General features: G+C 48.1%; 26 non-coding genes across 26 annotated transcripts; all 26 read right to left on the bottom strand.

Annotated features, from left to right (window-relative positions):
• Window positions 1–128: 128 nt before the first annotated feature.
• LOC135379519 (U5 spliceosomal RNA) lies at window positions 129–248 on the bottom strand. Its single transcript, XR_010419005.1, has one exon. It is a non-coding gene; the product is annotated as a U5 spliceosomal RNA (small nuclear RNA).
• A 182-nt stretch (window positions 249–430) lies between these two features.
• LOC135379568 (U5 spliceosomal RNA) lies at window positions 431–551 on the bottom strand. The gene has a single exon (XR_010419053.1). It is a non-coding gene; the product is annotated as a U5 spliceosomal RNA (small nuclear RNA).
• A 187-nt stretch (window positions 552–738) lies between these two features.
• On the bottom strand, window positions 739–857 carry LOC135379585 (U5 spliceosomal RNA). Its single transcript, XR_010419069.1, has one exon. It is a non-coding gene; the product is annotated as a U5 spliceosomal RNA (small nuclear RNA).
• Window positions 858–1,041: 184 nt separating this feature from the next.
• On the bottom strand, window positions 1,042–1,160 carry LOC135379506 (U5 spliceosomal RNA). Its single transcript, XR_010418993.1, has one exon. It is a non-coding gene; the product is annotated as a U5 spliceosomal RNA (small nuclear RNA).
• Window positions 1,161–1,350: 190 nt separating this feature from the next.
• On the bottom strand, window positions 1,351–1,471 carry LOC135379777 (U5 spliceosomal RNA). Its single transcript, XR_010419233.1, has one exon. It is a non-coding gene; the product is annotated as a U5 spliceosomal RNA (small nuclear RNA).
• Window positions 1,472–1,664: 193 nt separating this feature from the next.
• Window positions 1,665–1,786, bottom strand: LOC135379592 (U5 spliceosomal RNA). The gene has a single exon (XR_010419076.1). It is a non-coding gene; the product is annotated as a U5 spliceosomal RNA (small nuclear RNA).
• A 189-nt stretch (window positions 1,787–1,975) lies between these two features.
• LOC135379564 (U5 spliceosomal RNA) lies at window positions 1,976–2,096 on the bottom strand. Its single transcript, XR_010419049.1, has one exon. It is a non-coding gene; the product is annotated as a U5 spliceosomal RNA (small nuclear RNA).
• Window positions 2,097–2,278: 182 nt separating this feature from the next.
• LOC135379222 (U5 spliceosomal RNA) lies at window positions 2,279–2,398 on the bottom strand. Its single transcript, XR_010418725.1, has one exon. It is a non-coding gene; the product is annotated as a U5 spliceosomal RNA (small nuclear RNA).
• A 183-nt stretch (window positions 2,399–2,581) lies between these two features.
• On the bottom strand, window positions 2,582–2,704 carry LOC135379452 (U5 spliceosomal RNA). The gene has a single exon (XR_010418943.1). It is a non-coding gene; the product is annotated as a U5 spliceosomal RNA (small nuclear RNA).
• A 186-nt stretch (window positions 2,705–2,890) lies between these two features.
• LOC135379248 (U5 spliceosomal RNA) lies at window positions 2,891–3,011 on the bottom strand. Its single transcript, XR_010418751.1, has one exon. It is a non-coding gene; the product is annotated as a U5 spliceosomal RNA (small nuclear RNA).
• Window positions 3,012–3,196: 185 nt separating this feature from the next.
• LOC135379919 (U5 spliceosomal RNA) lies at window positions 3,197–3,318 on the bottom strand. The gene has a single exon (XR_010419366.1). It is a non-coding gene; the product is annotated as a U5 spliceosomal RNA (small nuclear RNA).
• Window positions 3,319–3,502: 184 nt separating this feature from the next.
• LOC135379509 (U5 spliceosomal RNA) lies at window positions 3,503–3,622 on the bottom strand. Its single transcript, XR_010418995.1, has one exon. It is a non-coding gene; the product is annotated as a U5 spliceosomal RNA (small nuclear RNA).
• A 185-nt stretch (window positions 3,623–3,807) lies between these two features.
• LOC135379594 (U5 spliceosomal RNA) lies at window positions 3,808–3,928 on the bottom strand. Its single transcript, XR_010419078.1, has one exon. It is a non-coding gene; the product is annotated as a U5 spliceosomal RNA (small nuclear RNA).
• Window positions 3,929–4,117: 189 nt separating this feature from the next.
• Window positions 4,118–4,238, bottom strand: LOC135379570 (U5 spliceosomal RNA). Its single transcript, XR_010419055.1, has one exon. It is a non-coding gene; the product is annotated as a U5 spliceosomal RNA (small nuclear RNA).
• Window positions 4,239–4,424: 186 nt separating this feature from the next.
• Window positions 4,425–4,545, bottom strand: LOC135379505 (U5 spliceosomal RNA). Its single transcript, XR_010418992.1, has one exon. It is a non-coding gene; the product is annotated as a U5 spliceosomal RNA (small nuclear RNA).
• Window positions 4,546–4,728: 183 nt separating this feature from the next.
• On the bottom strand, window positions 4,729–4,850 carry LOC135379920 (U5 spliceosomal RNA). Its single transcript, XR_010419367.1, has one exon. It is a non-coding gene; the product is annotated as a U5 spliceosomal RNA (small nuclear RNA).
• Window positions 4,851–13,590: 8,740 nt separating this feature from the next.
• On the bottom strand, window positions 13,591–13,712 carry LOC135379544 (U5 spliceosomal RNA). The gene has a single exon (XR_010419029.1). It is a non-coding gene; the product is annotated as a U5 spliceosomal RNA (small nuclear RNA).
• A 183-nt stretch (window positions 13,713–13,895) lies between these two features.
• LOC135379555 (U5 spliceosomal RNA) lies at window positions 13,896–14,017 on the bottom strand. Its single transcript, XR_010419040.1, has one exon. It is a non-coding gene; the product is annotated as a U5 spliceosomal RNA (small nuclear RNA).
• A 185-nt stretch (window positions 14,018–14,202) lies between these two features.
• Window positions 14,203–14,324, bottom strand: LOC135379566 (U5 spliceosomal RNA). Its single transcript, XR_010419051.1, has one exon. It is a non-coding gene; the product is annotated as a U5 spliceosomal RNA (small nuclear RNA).
• A 185-nt stretch (window positions 14,325–14,509) lies between these two features.
• Window positions 14,510–14,631, bottom strand: LOC135379577 (U5 spliceosomal RNA). Its single transcript, XR_010419062.1, has one exon. It is a non-coding gene; the product is annotated as a U5 spliceosomal RNA (small nuclear RNA).
• A 186-nt stretch (window positions 14,632–14,817) lies between these two features.
• Window positions 14,818–14,939, bottom strand: LOC135379589 (U5 spliceosomal RNA). The gene has a single exon (XR_010419073.1). It is a non-coding gene; the product is annotated as a U5 spliceosomal RNA (small nuclear RNA).
• A 186-nt stretch (window positions 14,940–15,125) lies between these two features.
• Window positions 15,126–15,247, bottom strand: LOC135379601 (U5 spliceosomal RNA). Its single transcript, XR_010419083.1, has one exon. It is a non-coding gene; the product is annotated as a U5 spliceosomal RNA (small nuclear RNA).
• A 186-nt stretch (window positions 15,248–15,433) lies between these two features.
• Window positions 15,434–15,555, bottom strand: LOC135379612 (U5 spliceosomal RNA). Its single transcript, XR_010419093.1, has one exon. It is a non-coding gene; the product is annotated as a U5 spliceosomal RNA (small nuclear RNA).
• A 186-nt stretch (window positions 15,556–15,741) lies between these two features.
• On the bottom strand, window positions 15,742–15,863 carry LOC135379624 (U5 spliceosomal RNA). The gene has a single exon (XR_010419102.1). It is a non-coding gene; the product is annotated as a U5 spliceosomal RNA (small nuclear RNA).
• A 186-nt stretch (window positions 15,864–16,049) lies between these two features.
• Window positions 16,050–16,171, bottom strand: LOC135379635 (U5 spliceosomal RNA). The gene has a single exon (XR_010419108.1). It is a non-coding gene; the product is annotated as a U5 spliceosomal RNA (small nuclear RNA).
• Window positions 16,172–16,357: 186 nt separating this feature from the next.
• LOC135379647 (U5 spliceosomal RNA) lies at window positions 16,358–16,479 on the bottom strand. Its single transcript, XR_010419112.1, has one exon. It is a non-coding gene; the product is annotated as a U5 spliceosomal RNA (small nuclear RNA).
• Window positions 16,480–16,659: the final 180 nt, after the last annotated feature.

A 16,659-nucleotide genomic window follows, 5' to 3' on the forward strand; every position in this document is an offset into this window, starting at 1 on the left:
GTGGTGGAGTCCTGTCTCTCTCTCTTTCTTTTCCTCTATTTGTTTTATCTGTTTTGGGGCTGGGGTGTGGCCGGTCAGGACACGTCCGACCTGGACGCATGTTTTCTCTTGAATTGAATGATGTAGCCTTCCCCAAACGGGTTAGGCTTACAAAAATTGTCTAGAAGCTCATTGTGCTGTCCCCCTCCACGGTGATCTTTAGTAAAAGGCGAAAGATCAATACGCGGATTTGAAGGGAGACCAAGCATATGTCCTAAATTTCAACGTTCGTCGACGCCCTATTTCAAACATATGAGAGGCAAAGTGGTGGAGTCCTGTCTCTCTCTCTTTCTTTTCCTCTATTTGTTTGACTTGTTTGGGGTCTGGGTGTGGCTGGTCAGGACACGTCCGACTGGACGCATGTTTTCTCTTTGAATTGAATGATGTAGCCTTCCCCAAACGGTTAGGCCTTATCAAAAATTGTCTAGAAGCTCATTGTGCTGTCCCCTCCACGGTGATCTTTAGTAAAAGGCGAAAGATCAATACGCGGATTTGAAGGGAGACCAGAGCATATGTCCTAAATTTTCAACGTTCGTCGACGCCCTATTTCAATACATATGAGAGGCAAAGTGGTGGAGTCCCGTCTCTCTCTCTTTCTTTTCCTATCATTTGTTTGACTTGTCTTGGGGGTCTGGGTGTGGCCGGTCAGGACACGTCCGACCTGGACGCATGTTTTCTCTTTGAATTGAATGATGTAGCCTCCCCAAACGGGTTAGGCCTATCAAAATTGTCAGAAGCTTCATTGTGTGTCCCCCTCCACGGTGATCTTTAGTAAAAGGCGAAAGATCAATACGCGGATTGAAGGGAGACCAGAGCATATGTCCTGAAATTTCAACGTTCGTCGACGCCCTATTTCAACATATGAGAGCAAAGTGGTGGAGTCCGTCTCTCTCTCTTTCTTTTCCTTCTATTTGTTTGACTTGTTTTGGGGGTCAGGGTGTGTGCGGTCAGGACCACGTCCGACTGGACGCATGTTTTCTCTATGAGTTGAATGATGTAGCCTTCCCAAACGGGTTAGGCTATCAAAAATTGTCTAGAAGCTCATTGTGTTGTCCCCTCCACGGTGATCTTTAGTAAAAGGCGAAAGATCAATACGCGGATTTGAAGGGAGACCAGAGCATATGTCCTGAAATTTCCAACGTTCGTCGACGCCCTATTTCAAACATCATGAGAGGCAAAGTGGTGGAGTCCCGTCCTCTCTCTTCTTTCTTTTCCTCTATTTGTTTGACTGTTTTGGGGGTCAGGGGGTGTGGCGGTCAGGACACGTCCGACCTGGACGCATGTTTTCTCTTTGAATTGAATGATGTAGCCTTCCCCAAACGGGTTAGGCCTATCAAAAATTGTCTAGAAGCTCATTGTGTGTCCCCCTCCACGGTGATCTTTAGTAAAAGGCGAAAGATCAATACGCGGATTTGAAGGGAGACCAGAGCATATGTCCTGAAATTTCCTACGTTCGTCGACGCCCTATTTCAAACACTATGAGAGGCAAAGTGGTGGAGTCCCGTCTCTCTCTCTTTTCTTCTTTCCTTCTATTTGTTTGACTTGTCTTTGGGGTCTGGGTTGTGGCCGGTCAGGACACGTCCGACCTGGACGCATGTTTTCTCTTTGAATTGAATGATGTAGCCTTCCCCAAACGGGTTAGGCCTATCAAAAATTGTCTAGAAGCTCATTGTGTTGTCCCCCCTCCACGGTGATCTTTAGTAAAAGGCGAAGATCAATACGCGGATTTGAAGGGAGACCAGAGCATATGTCCTGAAATTTCCACGTTCGTCGACGCCCTATTTCAAACACTATGAGAGGCAAAGTGGTGGAGTCCTGCCTCTCTCTTTCTTTCTTTTCCTTTATTTGTTTGACTTGTCTTGGGGGTCTGGGTGTGGCCGGTCAGGACACGTCCGACCTGGACGCATGTTTTCTCTTTGAATTGAATGATGTAGCCTTCCCCAAACGGGTTAGGCCTATCAAAAATTGTCTAGAAGCTCATTGTGTTGTCCCCCTCCACGGTGATCTTAGTAAAAGGCGAATGATCAATACGCGGATTTGAAGGGAGACCAGAGCATATGTCCTGAATTTTCACGTTCGTCGACGCCCTATTTCAAACAATTGAGAGGCAAAGTGGTGGAGTCCGTCTCTCTCTCTTTCTTTTCCTTATTTGTTTGACTTGTCTTGGGGGTCTGGGTGTGGCCGGTCAGGACACGTCCGACTGGACGCATGTTTTCTCTTTGAATTGAATGATGTAGCCTTCCCCAAACGGGTTAGGCCTATCAAAAATTGTCTAGAGCTCATTGTGTGTCCCCCTCCACGGTGATCTTTAGTAAAAGGCGAAAGATCAATACGCGGATTTGAAGGGAGACCAGAGCATATGTCCTGAATTTCAACGTTCGTCGACGCCCTATTTCAAACACTTTGAGAGGCAAAGTGGTGGAGTCCGCTCTCTCTCTTTCTTTTCCTTATTTGTTTGACTTGTCTTGGGGGTCTGGGTGTGGCCGGTCAGGACACGTCCGACCTGGACGCATGTTTTCTCTTTGAATTGAATGATGTAGCCTTCCCCAAACGGGTTAGGCCTATCAAAAAATTGTCTAGAAGCTCATTGTGCTGTCCCCCTCCACGGTGATCTTTAGTAAAAGGCGAAAGATCAATACGCGGATTTGAAGGGAGACCAGAGCATATGTCCTGAATTTTCAACGTTCGTCGACGCCCTATTTAAAACATTTGAGAGGCAAAGTGGTGGAGTCCCGTCCTCTCTCTCTTTCTTTTCCTTATTTGTTTGACTTGTCTTGGGGGTCTGGGTGTGGCCGGTCAGGACACGTCCGACCTGGACGCATGTTTTCTCTTTGAATTGAATGATGTAGCCTTCCCCAAACGGGTTAGGCTATCAAAAATTGTCTAGAAGCTCATTGTGCTGTCCCCCTCCACGGTGATCTTTAGTAAAAGGCGAAAGATCAATACGCGGATTTGAAGGGAGACCAGAGCATATGTCCTGAATTTTCAACGTTCGTCGAAGCCCTATTTAAAACATTTGAGAGGCAAAGTGGTGGAGTCCCGTCTCTCTCTCTTTCTTTTCCTTCACTTGTTTGACTTGTTTTGGGGGTCTGGTGTGGCCGGTCAGGACACGTCCGACCTGGACGCATGTTTTCTCTTTGAATTGAATGATGTAGCCTTCCCCAAACGGGTTAGGCCTATCAAAAATTGTCTAGAAGCTCATTGTGCTGTCCCCCTCCACGGTGATCTTTAGTAAAAGGCGAAAGATCAATACGCGGATTTGAAGGGAGACCAGAGCATATGTCCTGAATTTTCAACGTTCGTCGATGCCCTATTTAAAACATTTGAGAGGCAAAGTGGTGGAGTCCCGTCTCTCTCTCTTTCTTTTCCTTCACTTGTTTGACTTGTTTTGGGGGTCTGGTGTGGCCGGTCAGGACACGTCCGACTGGACGCATGTTTTCTCTTTGAATTGAATGATGTAGCCTTCCCCAAACGGGTTAGGCCTATCAAAAATTGTCTAGAAGCTCATTGTGTTGTCCCCCTCACGGTGATCTTTAGTAAAAGGCGAAAGATCAATACGCGGATTTGAAGGAGACCAGAGCATATGTCCTGAATTTTCAACGTTCGTCGACGCCCTATTTAAAAACATTGAGAGGCAAAGTGGTGGAGTCCCGTCTCTCTCTCTTTCTTTTCCTTAATTTGTTTGACTTGTCTTGGGGGTCTGGGTGTGCCGGTCAGGACACGTCCGTACCTGGACGCATGTTTTCTCTTGAATTGAATGATGTAGCCTTCCCCAAACGGGTTAGGCCTATCAAAAATTGTCTAGAAGCTCATTGTGCTTGTCCCCTCCACGGTGCTCTTTAGTAAAAGGCGAAAGATCAATACGCGGATTTGAAGGAGACCAGAGCATATGTCCTGAATTTTCAACGTTCGTCGAAGCCCTATTTCAAACATCTTGAGAGGCAAAGTGGTGGAGTCCCGTCTCTCTCTCTTTCTTTTCCGTTCACTTGTTTGACTTGTCTTTGGGGTCTGGGTGTGGCCGGTCAGGACACGTCCGACTGGGACGCATGTTTTTCTCTTTGAATTGAATGATGTAGCCTTCCCCAAACGGGTTAGGCCTATCAAAATTTGTCTAGATGCTCATTGTGTTGTCCCCCACCACGGTGATCTTTAGTAAAAGGCGAAAGATCAATACGCGATTGAAGGGAGACCAGGAGCATATGTCCTGAATTTTCAACGTTCGTCGATGCCTATTTCAAACAATTGAGAGGCAAAGTGGTGGAGTCCCGTCTCTCTCTCTTTCTTTTCCTTCACCTTGTTTGACTTGTTTTGGGGGTCTGGGTGTGGCCGGTCAGGACACGTCCGACCTGGACGCATGTTTTCTCTTTGAATTGAATGATGTAGCCTTCCCCAAACGGGTTAGGCCTATCAAAATTGTCTAGAAGCTCATTGTGCTGTCCCCCTCCACGGTGATCTTTAGTAAAAGGCGAAAGATCAATACGCGGATTTGAAGGGAGACCAGAGCATATGTCCTGAATTTTCAGCGTTCGTCGACGCCCTATTTAAAACATTTGAGAGGCAAAGTGGTGGAGTCCCGTCTCTCTCTCTCTTTTCCTTCACTTGTTTGACTTGTTTTGGGGGTCTGGTGTGGCCGGTCAGGACACGTCCGACCTGGACGCATGTTTTCTCTTTGAATTGAATGATGTAGCCTTCCCCAAACGGGTTAGGCCTATCAAAAATTGTCTAGAAGCTCATTGTGCTGTCCCCCTCCACGGTGATCTTTAGTAAAAGGCGAAAGATCAATACGCGGATTTGAAGGGAGACCAGAGCATATGTCCTGAATTTTCAACGTTCGCCGATGCCCTATTTAAAACATTTGAGAGGCAAAGTGGTGGAGTCCCGTCTCTCTCTCTTTCTTTTCCTTCACTTGTTTGACTTGTTTTGGGGGTCTGGTGTGGTCGGTCAGGACACGTCCGACCTGGACGCGTGTTTTCTCTTTGAATTGAATGATGTAGCCTTCCCCAAACGGGTTAGGCCTATCAAAAATTGTCTAGAAGCTCATTGTGCTGTCCCCCTCCACGGTGATCTTTAGTAAAAGGCGAACTTTATTGTCAAAAACTACCATCCAAAACTACCAAACTACCATCACCACCAAAACCCAGTCCCTCCAGAGCCTACTCACAAAACCCAGAACTTAACACTTGAAGCGCTATCCACATTCGTACATTGCACGTGGTGTGACCCCATCCCAGACTTCTGGTTTCCCAGAAGCGACCAGTCCAACAGAAACAACTGTCGCTCCGCCTCCTACCCCACTCAAAATTTGATCAGCACTTTCCCTTGCTGTCGTATAAAAACTCTCCAGTGGGATTTCCACCGTTTCTTAAAGGCCGCCTCCCCGATAACGTCCAACTCGTGTTGGAGCTTCCTGTGCAAGGACAGCCTCACGTAAAACGTCACAACTCGCAGGGACTCGTTCGTGCCCCCGTACAATTTTCTGTTTCTTGATGACCACAACTGAAATTTTATCTCATTTAAAAGTAGGCAAAATGATGGAACCTGCCCTCGTCCCACTGGCACAGGGTCAAACACGTGCACTGTTATACTGAATAACAGGCAACGCAAACAAATCCGCCATTTTTCGCCACATTGCAGCTGCCATTATACAATCATAAAAAATATGTTTGTGGTTCTCTACACCACCACATGTCGCACAATCGCTAGATGCACGAAAACGAAAACGATACAGCCTTGTTGCCACCGGTAATACATTGTGGGACATTTCCCAGGCGACATCCGCGCGGTCATCATCTAAATAGGTGGACAGTAATAACCCTCTCGTTTCGGCAACATGCGTGTTGATCTCGTCCTTCTTACATTCATAGAACAACGTCTCATAGATTTTCTTCGTCGTCAGGAACCTGATGTTGTCACTTGGCAGCACCCTTTGCAAAATTCGTACATACTTAGCAAGTTCTACATAAAATCGGCCGGGTGTCTCGGCTCTGGGCAACAAGTGATTGATTGGCACACCAAAAAGAGTACACAACGTTCCCATACTATACAGAGCCAAGGACTTGGCAACATGATCCCCTTCCTCCAAAGCCCTACACGTCTGAGTGATGGCCAAGGCCACACACATTAGCCTGATATTGAAAATGCTAAACCCCCCGCACTCAGCTGGTCCCTGAATTACAACCCTTTTTACTTTCTCAGGCCTCCCCTGCCAAAGAACGGACATCATTGTACGAGTCAGCTTCTTTTCCACCACTCTCGTAGGAAGAGTGCATGTGCCCGCGTACCAAATGGCTGAACACATTTCATTTCTGATTATATCCCGTCTTCCTCTATACCCTGTGCTGATCCCCTCGTATTTCTCTTTGACAGCATCAAGACTTTTCTGAATCTCAGTCCATGTCCTGGGTGCCACGCCCTCCGCCGTAAAGACGATGCCAAGCACCTTCATTTGCTGCACGACGGGTATGCCGGCTATCTGCACTTGACTTCCTGGGAGATTCACTTTCATGACTGCTGACTTTTCCTTATTAAGGCGTGCACCTGAGCCCGCAGCGTATACCTCCATGAGCCTCAGAGCCTCCCCGATCGCCGACGGCCTAGTCGTGCACAGCGTCATGTCATCGGCGTATGCAAACACCGTGGACAAGCCAACACTTCCTGGTGTGAACGCCTTCGGGATGGCGGCACTGCTTGCCACAAGCCTGACAAATGGCTCAAAGCACAGGGCATACAATAGGGGTGAGATCGGGCAGCCTTGGCGGACCCCTGACAGGACTGAGAATCTTCTGCTCAACTTGCCATTAATTTCGATGACGCTGCTTATGTCAGTATACAGCAACCCAACAAACCGCCTGAATACCAAAGGAAGACCAATTCTCTCCAGCACATGGAACATATAATCATGTGCGACCCTATCGAACGCCTTCTCCTGGTCAAAACTGGCCAGAAGAAGAGAGCCCTGTCTCTGCTGGTAGTAACCAATCATGTCTCGCAATGCCATCAAGTGCGAGTGCACGCTCCTTCCCTTAACAGCAGAGGCCTGAGCCGGCGACAGCAAACAGTCCATCGCCTGACTTAATCTCAGCTGCATTGCCTTTGCCAGTATTTTATAGTCTGTATTTAACAGGGTCACCGGTCGCCAAGCCCTTAACTCTGTCCTCCTATTTTCATCTTTGCACAACAATTTGATGACCCCGACTCTAAGGGATTGCGGTAAACTTCCTTCTCTCAGGCACAAACGAAAAACCGTGGTTAACGGCAGCGCCAGTTCCCTCCAAAATACACGGTAAAACTCTGGTGGGAGACCGTCAGATCCCGGGCTCTTACCCAACCTCAATGCCTTCATTGCTTCTGTTATCTCTTCCACCGAAAACTCATTTTCAAATATTTCACCTCCTCCCTCTAATTTCGGTAAGTGTTTGTCCAGCAGCTTCCACGCGTCCCTATCCACGTGTTTTGGAGCGTATAGTTCAGCGTAAAAATCCACGCACGCTTCCTCTATTTCGTCTTGCGTCTGACGCAGGACACCATCAGACCCACAGACTTCTTGCAAGGCTGTGGGCCGTCTTCTCACCGTCGCTGTGTTTAACTCGCGAGAGGTCATGACTACCTGCCCTGCGTAATTCGGTCTCTGCACTGGTGGCGTCGACTTCAGAAGCAATACGCTTAAGTCTTCTTGCAGTTCCCTATATGCTTCTAGTTGGGCTGCGGTCTCTAGGCCCAAACCGCGCAAACTGCGCAGACCCCACCGTATGGCATAGATCATTTCCCTCCGCTCCCGGGCACGTTGCTTCCCCCACTTTTTAAACGCGTGAATTATTTCGCCCTTCAACGTCTCCCACCAGTCAACCGAACATATTCCTTTGGCTTCGTGGCTACTGATTATACGTCTAATATCGTCTGCCACTTCGTCGTCATACAACAGACTAGTGTTCAGTCGCCACCGGTTGGGAAGCCTCCCAAATCCGCCTACAAAAGCAAACTCGACTGCCAGCATGCAATGGTCACTCAAATAAACAGATCCAGTATTAAGTTGCGCTACTTCACAGTAAAAGGCGAAAGATCAATACGCGGATTTGAAGAGGAGGACCAGAGCATATGTCCTGAATTTTCAAAGTTCGTCAATGCCCTATTTAAACATTTGAGAGGCAAAGTGGTGGAGTCCCGTCTCTCCCTCCTCTTTTCCTTCACTTGTTTGACTTGTTTTGGGGGGTCTTGGTATGGCCGGTCAGGACACGTCCGACCTGGACGCGTGTTTTCTCTTTGAATTGAATGATGTAGCCTTCCCCAAACGGGTTAGGCCTATCAAAAATTGCTACAAGCTCATTGTGCTGTCCCCGTCCACGGTGATCTTTAGTAAAAGGCGAAACTTTATTGGGAAAAGTGCACCAAATTTGCAACCTATTTACAACACATGTACATCTTATTTACATCATATTTACATATACACCATATACATCATATTTACATATACACCCACACTAGACCGGCTCAGGAGCAGCTCCTACTCAACGATGCACACTCTAATTCTCGCAATTCATGCACTTGAAAGATTTAAAACTTGACAACTATTCTGCCGTTTGATCTCACAAACAATAGCCAATGACCCTTCCACCTCTTCTTGAAAGCACTCACTTCCATAGAGTCCAGTTCTCGCTGTATTTTCTCCCTCAAGTGCAACCGGATGTTAAAGAGTGAGGTCCTCAGGCACACATCACCACCACCATACACTCGCCTGTTTCGGGAGCGCCAGATCTCATGCTTGACCTCGCCCATGAGAAGTGCGAAAGATGGGACTCGATTAGCAGCCACTGGCAGAGGGTCTGAATAGAGCACAGTGTCGTACTCTATGCGAGGTACGCGAAATACGGTGGCTACTTTCCGCCACAACGCCGCTGCCAACACGCATTCATAGAAAACGTGTCTGTGGTTTTCTAGTCCATTGCAGACCCCGCACAGATTTGAGCGAACAAAATGGAAACGGAAGAGCCTCGTCTTCACTGAAAGGACATTATGGGACAGTTCCCAGGCCAGGTCTGCACGGTCTCCGTCAAGAACGTTAGCCACTACCAGTCTTCGGTGTTGTCTTTCTTGCACTGGATTATCTGGCATTTTGCACCTTTTATACAGCTCTTCATAGACTTGCTTTGTCGACAAGTATGGCAGGGTCCCTTCTGGCAGAAAACGCTGCAGAATTCGCGCGTACCTGGCTACCTCTGCATAGAATGGGGTGGGTTTCTCCGCCTTCGGTCTTGTGTTGTCAAGCGTCTCTCCAAACAGTCGTGCCTCTGTCCCCATGGCATACAGCATGATAGGCTTTGCTATGTGTTCATCTTCTTCTAGGGTCTTTCCTATCTGTACAATTGAGAGGGCCAAAGACTTAAGTCTGACGTCTTGCACTTGGAATCCACCGCCTTCCAACGGACCCTGGATCACCCCTCTTTTGACTTTTTCAGGCTTCCCCTGCCAAAACAATGACATGATGGTGCGGGTCAGTTGCTTCGCCGTCTTCTTATTGGGAGGAAAGCCTGTGCCCAAGTACCAGATCTTTGACGTCATTGTCTTCTGTATGATGTCAGCTCTTTCTTCGTAGCTCATTTGCTGTCCATTGTAATCGTCTCGAATACGCTCAAGTTCTTTTCGGACTTTCTTCCAGGATTCGTCGGACGGTCCTCGCATGTCGAACTGGACTCCCAACAACTTCGCTCCTTGAACAACTGGTACTCCGGCTATCTCTTGCTGCAGCGTCTGACGATGTACCGGTAGGATGGTTGACTTTTCTTTGTTCAGTCTTGCCCCTGATGCTTTCGTGTAGAGCTCCATGATCTGTAGCGCCTCTTGAACTGCGCGTTCTTCCGTTGTACAGATGGTCACATCATCAGCGTAGGCAAAGATTGTCGGTCTTCCCAAGATGCCTGGAAGCGGTACCCGTGCAATCCTCGGACTTGACGCCAGCTTAAGCAACAAAGGCTCTATGCACAGCACGTACAACAGCGGTGATAGTGGGCATCCCTGTCGAACTCCTGACCTCACGTGGAAAACTTGCGTGGTCTTCCCATTCACTTCAATGGCACTAATGGCTTCTCTGTACAGCAGTTCTACGTATCTAAGAAACTTTCTGGGAGTCCCATTCTTGTTAAAATATAGAACATGTACCGGTGGCTTACGAGGTCAAAGGCCTTTTCCTGGTCAAAGCTCATCAATAACATGGCGAGGTCTTTCTCTTTTGTTACTGCACACAAGTCTCGCAGGGCGCTCAGGTGCGTCTGAATTCCTCTCCCTGGAACCGCACATGCCTGCACCGGTGACACTAAAGCTTGCATGACCTGCGCCAGTCGCATCTGCAGAACCTTCGCAACGATTTTGTAGTCTGTGTTCATTATCGTGAGCGGTCGCCATGCCTTTAAGTCATTTGCTCGACTCACGTTCTTGCACAGCAACTTCACTATTCCGAGCCTCATTGTCGAAGGGAAAACACCATTCTCTAGACTCCCGTTCAGTATCTCGGTGAAGACTTTCCCCAGCTGTGGCCAAAAGGTTTTGTAAAATTCGACGGCAACCCGTCGGAACCCGGGCTTTTCCCTGCAGATAGCTGTCGGAGAGCTGCTGTCAACTCAGCGGTTGTGATTTCTTTCCCAACAGTTCCGCACCATTTTCCAACCTCGGGATCGTCTGTGCTATCTCCTCCCAGAGGCCTTCATCAACGTCTTTGTACCGGTAAAGTTCTTCGTAAAAGTGAATGCAAATGTCCTCAATTTCTTCCTGTGACGTCCTTTCGATCCCCTCTCTGTCCAGGAGTGTATGCATTCCTTGGGGTTTGCTGCGCAACTTGTTGGTGATCAGCTGTCGACTTGTCTGCCCCTTCATCTCTCCACTGTCCCAATCTCTTTTTACCAACAGGGCTCCCAAGTCACTCTGCAGTTCTCTGTACGCTTCTTGTTGAGCGACTGTTTCGAGTCCGGTGCTTCTCAGGTATCGCAGTCCCCATCGTATGGACCAAATGGCGTGTTTCTTTTCGACAGCTCTTTTCCTCCCCCATTTTTGAAAAATCGTCTTAACCTCTGCTTTGGTCTCGTCCCACCAATCCAATGTGATGCTCCTTTCTTTAACTTTCCCTTCCAAATATGTCTTCACTTCTTCCACCGCTTCTTTATCTTTTAACAAATTGACATTGAGTCGCCACCGACTCGGTAGCCTTCCTTGGCCAGACACATTTTTAAAAGTCACTACCACCATACTATGGTCTGTCACAAAACAGTCTTGGCTTCCCACTTGGAGCACTTCACAATTAAGGACATTTTCACTTAGCGTATTTGAAACATACATTCGGTCAAGACGTACGCTACGACCCTGAGCATAAAAAGAAAAACCAGGTAATTTTCCGTGAATTTTGTTCCACGTGTCCGTTAGCTGACACGCTTCTATAAGTCGCTTCAACTCCTTCGCTTTCCATTCAGTACTTCTTTTTGTACCCCCCGACACATCATACACTTGATCAACAACACAGTTAAAATCGCCGACAATAACGACATTCCTCGAACCCAGCATGAAGGAATCCAGGCTTCTAAAGAAATCATTCCGGGGCCCATTATCAACGGGGCATAAACACAGACAATCTTGTACTCTTTGCCATCGCATTCTATATCAGCAACTGCCACACGCCCCTCATCGTCTCTGGTGTATCTTCTTATCACTCCTCGATAGCTCGGGGACAAGCAAATAGCGACTCCCCTTGCCCGTCTGCATCCAAAACTGTGCACAGACCTCCATCCCGTGTTTCTTTCAAAATTTACAACGTCTTTCGTATCGCAAAAATGCGTTTCTTGAAGACAAATAACATCAAGTTTTAACTTTACGCCGAGTTCCTTCACAACTTCCTGTTTTCGCACTGTTCTTAAACCCCTGCAATTTAACGTTGCTACCGCGAAGGTTACCAAATAAAGTGAAACACCAAACACTTTGTTCCTTACTTGCCACATTATGACGAACTTAAGTCCTTTTTTGCTTCTTCACAATTCCTCTTCCTCTGCTGGGCAGCTCCCCGAGTTGACCAGGCAGATGACCTCCCGTCTTTTGTGGCAGCGTCGCAGTCTCAGCAGTCTCAGACGACGGCGGTCCCCTTTTCAAAGTGGCACCGGCTGCATCCATTTCGCTGTCCGAGTCGCCCTCAGAGTCCGCGGTGTCCTGTGTCCCTCGATTTTCAGTGACCATAGTACCTTCTGAAGACGACCTCGAAATGTTGTGATTCGCTTCCGTCTCACTTGCGCCTTCCTCTACGGGACTTTCTTTCGTCGGCATTTCCTCCGCATCTTCGGTGTTTTTCTCGTCCTCTGTGTTGAGAAGCGGGACGTTTGCATCTGCAGTTGAGTCCACCTCAGTTGACCAGTCCCTCACCACTGCCTCTTCAGACTTCTCTGCGTTCTCTGCAGCGCCTTCTACCATAGCGACAATAACTTTGTCCATCGGTTCGTCCCCGGGTACGTCCGTCTGCCCAGTCGCAGTCGTGGTAACACTTGCGTAGGTATTTACCGTGCACGATGTTGTCGCGTGGTCTTCTCCGCACTTCTTGCAAAGTGCTGTACAGCCGGCCGCGATGTGCCCGTAGTCACCGCACCTCTTGCACTGCGGTGTCCGGCAGTTGAACGAAAAGTGGCCGGTCTCTCCACAGCGCCTGCACGCCTTTTTCATGTTGGCGTAAATGCACATTACCTGGAAACCATCCACTTGGATGTAGTTTGGCACCTCCGTCTTCATCTCGAGGATGACTCGTCGACTTCCTTTTTCCACGCTCGGGGCTTCTCGGAAGTACTCCCTCTTGACTGAAAGCACTTTCCCGTACTTTCCCATTACCTCTCTGAGGTCGTCGTTGGGTACTTCCACAGGTAAAAAGTGGACCGTCACCAATGTCGTAATGCTGGCTAGTGGAACCAACGGATACATCTTTCCAGCAACTTCCAGTTCTCCTGACCTCAGGAGGGCCTCAGCCGCATTCTTCGTAGTTGTAGTCACTACAAACTTTCCACCGCCGAAAGGGTTGACACCCCTCGCCTCCTTCCCTACTGCCTTCAGCAGCCCTTGTAGTACTTGAGACATACGTACCTCTCGATCTACCTCCAAGTCAAAACTGAATTCCCGATTGATAGGGCGGCGGTTGGCCATCTTCCGTCCTTGACACGAAGCGGCCCCCCGATACCGGGACCTTCAGGAAGACGAAAACACGGGCTTGGGTCCTAAAAGCCCACTAAAACTCGAAAATTATCGAAAATCGAACAGGAGCACAATGACAACACGTCCGTTCAGATCGTCGTCGTCGTCGTCGAAAAAAAAAGGCGAAAGATCAATACGCGGATTTGAAGGGAGACCAGAGCATATGTCCTAAATTTTCAACGTTCGCCGACGCCCTATTTCAAACATATGAGAGGCAAAGTGGTGGAGTCCTGCTCTCTCTTTCTTTCTTTTCCTCTATTTGTTTTTTCTGTTTGGGCAGGGGGTGTGGCTGGTCAGGACACGTCCGACCTGGACGCATGTTTTCTCTTTGAATTGAATGATGTAGCCTTCCCCAAACGGGTTAGGCCTATCAAAAATTGTCTAGAAGCTCATTGTGTTGTCCCCCTCCACGGTGATCTTTAGTAAAAGGCGAAAGATCAATACGCGGATTTGAAGGGAGACCAGAGCATATGTCCTAATTTTCAACGTTCGTCGACGCCCTATTTCAAACATTGAGAGGCAAAGTGGTGGAGTCCCTGTCTCTCTCTTCTTTCTTTTCCTTATTTGTTTGACTTGTCTTGGGGTCTGGGTGTGGCCGGTCAGGACACGTCCGACCTGGACGCATGTTTTCTCTTGAATTGAATGATGTAGCCTTCCCCAAACGGGTTAGGCCTATCAAAAATTGTCTAGAAGCTCATTGTGTTGTCCCCCTCCACGGTGATCTTTAGTAAAAGGCGAAAGATCAATACGCGGATTTGAAGGGAGACCAGAGCATATGTCCTAATTTTCAACGTTCGTGGAGGCCCTATTTCAAACATTTGAGAGGCAAAGTGGTGGAGTCCCGTCTCTCTCTCTTTCTTTTCCTTCACTTGTTTGACTTGTCTTGGGGGTCTGGGTGTGGCCGGTCAGGACACGTCCGACCTGGACGCATGTTTTCTCTTTGAATTGAATGATGTAGCCTTCCCCAAACGGGTTAGGCCTATCAAAAATTGTCTAGAAGCTCATTGTGTTGTCCCCCTCCACGGTGATCTTTAGTAAAAGGCGAAAGATCAATACGCGGATTTGAAGGGAGACCAGAGCATATGTCCTGAATTTTCAACGTTCGTGGAGGCCCTATTTCAAACATTTGAGAGGCAAAGTGGTGGAGTCCCGTCTCTCTCTCTTTCTTTTCCTTCACTTGTTTGACTTGTCTTGGGGTCTGGGTGTGGCCGGTCAGGACACGTCCGACCTGGACGCATGTTTTCTCTTGGAATTGAATGATGTAGCCTTCCCCAAACGGGTTAGGCCTATCAAAAATTGTCTAGAAGCTCATTGTGTTGTCCCCCTCCACGGTGATCTTTAGTAAAAGGCGAAAGATCAATACGCGGATTTGAAGGGAGACCAGAGCATATGTCCTGAATTTTCAACGTTCGTGGAGGCCCTATTTCAAACATTTGAGAGGCAAAGTGGTGGAGTCCCGTCTCTCTCTCTTTCTTTTCCTTCACTTGTTTGACTTGTCTTGGGGGTCTGGGTGTGGCCGGTCAGGACACGTCCGACCTGGACGCATGTTTTCTCTTGGAATTGAATGATGTAGCCTTCCCCAAACGGGTTAGGCCTATCAAAAATTGTCTAGAAGCTCATTGTGTTGTCCCCCTCCACGGTGATCTTTAGTAAAAGGCGAAAGATCAATACGCGGATTTGAAGGGAGACCAGAGCATATGTCCTGAATTTTCAACGTTCGTGGAGGCCCTATTTCAAACATTTGAGAGGCAAAGTGGTGGAGTCCCGTCTCTCTCTCTTTCTTTTCCTTCACTTGTTTGACTTGTCTTGGGGGTCTGGGTGTGGCCGGTCAGGACACGTCCGACCTGGACGCATGTTTTCTCTTGGAATTGAATGATGTAGCCTTCCCCAAACGGGTTAGGCCTATCAAAAATTGTCTAGAAGCTCATTGTGTTGTCCCCCTCCACGGTGATCTTTAGTAAAAGGCGAAAGATCAATACGCGGATTTGAAGGGAGACCAGAGCATATGTCCTGAATTTTCAACGTTCGTGGAGGCCCTATTTCAAACATTTGAGAGGCAAAGTGGTGGAGTCCCGTCTCTCTCTCTTTCTTTTCCTTCACTTGTTTGACTTGTCTTGGGGGTCTGGGTGTGGCCGGTCAGGACACGTCCGACCTGGACGCATGTTTTCTCTTGGAATTGAATGATGTAGCCTTCCCCAAACGGGTTAGGCCTATCAAAAATTGTCTAGAAGCTCATTGTGTTGTCCCCCTCCACGGTGATCTTTAGTAAAAGGCGAAAGATCAATACGCGGATTTGAAGGGAGACCAGAGCATATGTCCTGAATTTTCAACGTTCGTGGAGGCCCTATTTCAAACATTTGAGAGGCAAAGTGGTGGAGTCCCGTCTCTCTCTCTTTCTTTTCCTTCACTTGTTTGACTTGTCTTGGGGGTCTGGGTGTGGCCGGTCAGGACACGTCCGACCTGGACGCATGTTTTCTCTTTGAATTGAATGATGTAGCCTTCCCCAAACGGGTTAGGCCTATCAAAAATTGTCTAGAAGCTCATTGTGTTGTCCCCCTCCACGGTGATCTTTAGTAAAAGGCGAAAGATCAATACGCGGATTTGAAGGGAGACCAGAGCATATGTCCTGAATTTTCAACGTTCGTGGAGGCCCTATTTCAAACATTTGAGAGGCAAAGTGGTGGAGTCCCGTCTCTCTCTCTTTCTTTTCCTTCACTTGTTTGACTTGTCTTGGGGGTCTGGGTGTGGCCGGTCAGGACACGTCCGACCTGGACGCATGTTTTCTCTTTGAATTGAATGATGTAGCCTTCCCCAAACGGGTTAGGCCTATCAAAAATTGTCTAGAAGCTCATTGTGTTGTCCCCCTCCACGGTGATCTTTAGTAAAAGGCGAAAGATCAATACGCGGATTTGAAGGGAGACCAGAGCATATGTCCTGAATTTTCAACGTTCGTGGAGGCCCTATTTCAAACATTTGAGAGGCAAAGTGGTGGAGTCCCGTCTCTCTCTCTTTCTTTTCCTTCACTTGTTTGACTTGTCTTGGGGGTCTGGGTGTGGCCGGTCAGGACACGTCCGACCTGGACGCATGTTTTCTCTTTGAATTGAATGATGTAGCCTTCCCCAAACGGGTTAGGCCTATCAAAAATTGTCTAGAAGCTCATTGTGTTGTCCCCCTCCACGGTGATCTTTAGTAAAAGGCGAAAGATCAATACGCGGATTTGAAGGGAGACCAGAGCATATGTCCTGAATTTTCAACGTTCGTGGAGGCCCTATTTCAAACATTTGAGAGGCAAAGTGGTGGAGTCCCGTCTCTCTCTCTTTCTTTTCCTTCACTTGTTTGACTTGTCTTGGGGGTCTGGGTGTGGCCGGTCAGGACACGTCCGACCTGGACGCATGTTTTCTCTTTGAATTGAATGAT

The sequence above is a fragment of the Ornithodoros turicata genome, chromosome 1 (genome assembly GCF_037126465.1).
Source record: "Ornithodoros turicata isolate Travis chromosome 1, ASM3712646v1, whole genome shotgun sequence".
Taxonomy (NCBI): Eukaryota; Metazoa; Arthropoda; class Arachnida; order Ixodida; family Argasidae; genus Ornithodoros; species Ornithodoros turicata.